Source organism: Eurosta solidaginis, chromosome 4 (genome assembly GCF_040869045.1).
Source record: "Eurosta solidaginis isolate ZX-2024a chromosome 4, ASM4086904v1, whole genome shotgun sequence".
NCBI classification, from domain to species: Eukaryota; Metazoa; Arthropoda; class Insecta; order Diptera; family Tephritidae; genus Eurosta; species Eurosta solidaginis.
The window spans coordinates 79,845,276-79,850,765 of NC_090322.1; the positions used below are offsets into that span (position 1 = coordinate 79,845,276).

The window sequence follows — 5,490 nt, forward strand, 5'->3', positions numbered from 1 at the left end:
TATTTTAGAATGAATTTTAATCTTTAATTTTGAAAAAGATAATTTTGCATTCTAAAAATACAATAAAAACCCGTCTATTTTAACTTAATGAATTGCCTGAAAAAAGGGTTATCTTGATAGGATAAATAATGTAATTCTACTACATTCATTATATTTAATGGAATTAAACCATTTCTAAAAGTATCAAAAACTTATGTGCATCTTACACTAAAATATAAAAAGATAAGCTAATAAAGCTACTGGGTTCATACCCCATTTATAAAGGCTATAAATCCTTTTCTTTTTAATTTTTAATAATTCTGCAAAAATTATATTCTTTTCAATATTACTAATAAGAACAATAATTACAATTTCATCAAATTCTTGATTAAGAGCTTGAATAGGTTTAGAGATTAATTTATTATCTTTTATCCCCCTAATAAGAGATAATAACAATAATAATCTAATATCTACAGAAGCTTCTCTAAAATATTTTTTAATTCAAACAATTGCATCAGCAATTCTATTATTTTGTATTATCATAATATACATAAATACTTTATTGATACAAAATGATTATTTATTTAGTAAATGAATTTAATTTCATCTTTATTATTAAAAAGAGGCACTGCTCCTTTCCATTTTTGATTTCCAACAGTCATAGAAGGATTATCATGAAATAATAATTTAATTTTAATAACATGACAAAAAATTGCCCCTATAATATTAATTTCTTATTTAATTAATATTAATTTTATAAATATTGTTATTATTATATCAATTCAGCTATGCCATCATCAGCGAACCTTATAGAGTCAGGAGTGACTGGCACGTAGACTCAACAGGTGCTGCTGCGATCTGGATCCTAGACGCTGGCGCCCACGTACGAAGCCGTGTTGTCGGAAACGGCTACGTACGCGTAACAGTGGCGCACACCACACTAGTGAGCTGCTACCTGTCCCCAAACGATCCAATTCAAGGGTTTAAAGATAAGCTAGAACTACTCGAAGACGATTTGCGTGAGGAAACCGGTAACGTGGTCGTCGCTGGAGATTTCAATGCTAGGGCTGTTGAGTGGGGAATGCCCCAGACTAACTCCAGAGGAAGGCTAGTGCTAGAAATGGCTGCCCGGCTCGGATTGGTCATTCTGAATACCGGCACGACCCCGACATATCGGCGACCAGGCTTTGGACACTCTATCCCTGATATTACATTAGTATCGGAAAACCTGCTGTCAAAGGCGGCTGGATGGAGGGTGATGGAGGATCTCACGGGTAGTGACCATAACTACATCACCTTCCATCTTAATGACTCAGGGCAAAGTCGGACAGAGAGACCGCCCCGTATGAAAACAAAATGGGACGCCTCTAAGGTTGACGCTGCAAAGTTCTCCGCTGTTGTACAAGCGAGCGCACGACAGATAGTCGACAGTGCCGAAGCGGCGAACGCTACGGTAGAAGCCACCATGCGTTGTCTGAACAACGCATGCAAGACCTCAATGCCACGAAAAGGGCCTAGGAGAGGCAAAAAACAAGTGCACTGGTGGAGTAGCGAAATCGCCGAACTACGCAGGGTATGCCACAGAAAGCGAAGGCTGGCAACCCGTGCACGCAGCAGGCCTGACGCGCTAGAGCATGCGGAGGCATACAAAAGAGCAAAAAAGGTTCTCTGTGCCGCCATAAAGCAAAGCAAACTTGATAGCTGGAAAAAGCTTTGCAAAGAAGTTGATTGTGATCCTTGGGGACAAGGGTATAAAATAGTAATGGGGAAATTCCGCCCACCGAACCAAACGATGGATGAGGGGAAGATGCGAAGTATAGTAGATGCTCTGTTCCTCACTCGCACAAGCAGAGAGGGTGGCCACGTCACCCACGAAGGCCACGACGTGCAGCCGTTCAGTGAAGGTGAGCTAAAAGCGGCCCTACACAGAATGAAGCCCGGTAAAGCAACAGGACCAGATGGGATACCAGCTGAAGCAATAAGACTGGATGCTAAGAGCAGTCCTGAGTTGCTGTTGCACATGTATAACAAATGCCTGGAAGCCAGGATCTTTCCTACAAGGTGCACAGCGCACCTCGTGCTAATCCCGAAAGGCAAGGGAGACCCGAACTCCCCGTCGTCTTTCCGACCATTATGCATGCTCGACACGGCCGGGAAAATGATGGAAAGCCTCCTTAAACAACGGCTGATAGCAGCCATTGACGATGGAGGTGGTCTGTCCCATCGGCAGCATGGGTTCCGGAAAGGTCACTCCACAATAGATGCCATAGCCGAGGTTATAAATGCGGTAAGGAAAGCCGAAACCGCGTGCCACCAAGTTAGGCCGGTTGTCTTACTGGTCACGCTGGACGTGAAAAATGCCTTCAATTCCGTCAGGTGGGACGATATGCTCGATGCGCTGAAACACTCTTTCAAGGTACCTCCTTATCTACTAGCCATATTAGGGGACTACCTAAAAGATCGCTGGCTCACGTACGAAACAAACCAAGGTCAGAGAAAGGTGAGGATAACAGGCGGAGCGGCCCAGGGATCGGTGTTAGGTCCCGACCTCTGGAATGCTTCGTATGACATGCCAGATAGTGCTTTTCTTGTCGCTTTCGCAGACGACGTGGCTGCCGTAATTACAGCACGGAACTGCGAGCTGACGCAGCTTAAATTAAACCAAGTAATGCGCAGTGTAAATAGATGGATGAGTGACCATGGACTTCAGCTCGCGACAGCGAAAACTGAGATCGTAATCCTCACGAAGAGACGAATTCCCACCATTACGAATATGATGGTTGGAGAACAACAAGTACAAACACGCAGCTCCACGAAATACCTTGGGGTGAGGCTAGATAGCAAACTAACCTTCTCGGAACACTTTCAAGGAGCCTGTGAGAAAACTGCACGGACCATAGGATACTTAATTCGATTAATGGCAAACACAGGCGGGCCAAGGCCATGTATAAGAAAGTTGCTTGCTTCCGCTTCGGATTCTATACTCTTGTACGGTGCAGAGATTTGGGCGGATGCAATGAAATTCCGAAAGTATCGAGCAGCTATTACTTCTATCCAACGCAGAGGGGCGCTACGAATTGCCTCAGCTTACCGCACGGTATCCGCAGACGCAGTTCTTGTTATTGCGGGAACCATACCGATACATCTTCTCGCTGAGGAGAGGAAATCAATTTACCACCTCCGAGGAGAAGTACGTAGAGATGTTGCTGCCGCGCAGGCGCGAAAAGATTCTATCCGACGCTGGCAACAGCAATGGAGCTGCAGCACTGCAGGCAAGTGGACCAGGGAACTGATTCCCGAGCTGGAGCCATGGTTAGAACGGCCACATGGAGAGGTCGACTTCTATCTGACACAGTTTTTAAGTGGCCACGGCTACTTCTGGGAATACCTCCACAGGATGGGCAAGGTTGAAAATCCGAATTGCTTATACTGTGGGCTCATAGACGACGTACGCCACACCTTTTTCGAATGCGATCACTTCGCACAGCAACGAAGAAGAGTGGAAGTAACACTAGGCGGCCTATCCCCGGGCAGTGTCATCCATAAAATGACCTGCGGAAATGACAGATGGGACATGGTCAGCAGATATGCAAGGACTATTCTCCTCGCTAAACGGCAAGATGGTTGCTTAGCCCAATAACGTGAGAGTAGCCAAAGAGCTCACGTAGCGTGCTTCCGTGCCCGAAGTTATGCTAAACGCGGTCCCAGGTGCGGAAAATGCGCGGGCCGTGGGAGGTTAGGTTTTAGTGGGTAGACCATAAAGAAAAAGAAAGGGAGTCCTACACTCGGAGAGGCTCGCTGCTACAGAGAGTAGCACCGAGGCTTAACAACCCGGTTAGTGCATAAAGCATTTCCTCCTTCCACGTAACAAAAAAAAAAAAAAAAAAAAATTATATCAATTATTATTGGTTCTTTAGGAGGATTAAATCAAACTTCATTACGAAAATTAATAGCTTTTTCATCTATTACTCATTTAGGATGAATATTAGCAGCAATACAAATTAATGAAATATTATGAATTACATATTTTTGATTTTATTCATTTTTATCATTTAGTATAATTTTCTTATTCAAAATTTTTCAAATTTATCATATGAATCAATTATTCAATTCATTTTTCAATTTAAAAATTTTAAAATTTATTTTACTATTAAATTTACTATCTTTAGGAGGATTACCACCATTTATTCGATTCTTACCAAAATGATTAGTAATTCAACATTTAACTATAAATAATCAAACAATTATAGTAACAATATCATTAATTACATTATTTTTTTATTTACGATTGTGTTTTTCTACATTCACATTAAACTACTATGAATATTTTCAATAAAATCAAATAATTTTTTTATTAAATGAATATTAATGATTTCTTTTATTTCAACATTTAGTTTAATTACAATTTCTATTATCCATCCACTATTCTACTAATATTTGAAGGTTTTAAGTTAAAAAAACTAATAGCCTTCAAAGCTATAAATATTAGTAGAACCTTTTAAGCCTTAGTAATCTAATTACTCCTTTAGATTTGCAATCTAATGTCATTATTGACTATAAAACTTTAATTAAAAAGAAATATTCTTATAAATAGATTTACAGTCAACCGCCTAAAATTCAGCCATTTAATTACACCATTGAATATACCATAAATAAGTCGCACTTAGTCGCGACAATGGTTATTTTCAACAAATCATAAAGATATCGGAACATTATATTTTATTTTTGGAGCTTGAGCAGGAATAATTGGAACTTCATTAAGAATTATTATTCGAGCTGAATTAGGTCATCCAGGTAACTTAATTGGAAATGACCAAATTTATAATGTAATTGTTACATCTCATGCTTTTGTAATAATTTTCTTTATAGTTATACCAATCATAATTGGGGGATTTGGAAATTGACTAGTACCCCTTATACTAGGAGCTCCTGACATAGCATTCCCTCGAATAAACAATATCAGTTTTTGATTATTGCCCCCATCCCTTACATTATTACTCATTAGCAGTATGGTAGAAACTGGGGCTGGAACAGGTTGAACAGTTTACCCTCCTCTTTCATCTACTATTGCACATAGAGGGGCATCTGTTGAATTAGCTATTTTTTCTTTACATTTAGCTGGAATCTCTTCTATTTTAGGAGCAGTAAATTTTATTACTACTGTTATTAATATACGATCAACAGGTATTACATTTGATCGAATACCTTTATTTGTATGAGCAGTAATACTAACTGCTCTTTTACTTCTATTATCCCTACCAGTTCTAGCAGGTGCTATTACTATATTATTAATAGACCGAAATTTAAATACATCATTTTTTGACCCAGCAGGTGGTGGAGATCCTATTTTATACCAACATTTATTTTGATTTTTTGGTCATCCAGAAGTTTATATTTTAATTTTACCTGGATTTGGAATAATTTCTCATATTATTAGACAAGAATCAAGAAAAAAAGAAACTTTTGGTTCTTTAGGAATAACTTATGCTATAATAGCAATTGGATTATTAG

General features: G+C 39.4%; 1 pseudogene; it reads left to right on the forward strand.

Moving 5' to 3' along the window:
• The first annotated feature begins 289 nt into the window (after positions 1 to 289).
• LOC137248575 (NADH-ubiquinone oxidoreductase chain 2-like) lies at positions 290 to 4,413 on the forward strand (annotated as a pseudogene).
• The last annotated feature ends 1,077 nt before the right edge of the window (positions 4,414 to 5,490 follow it).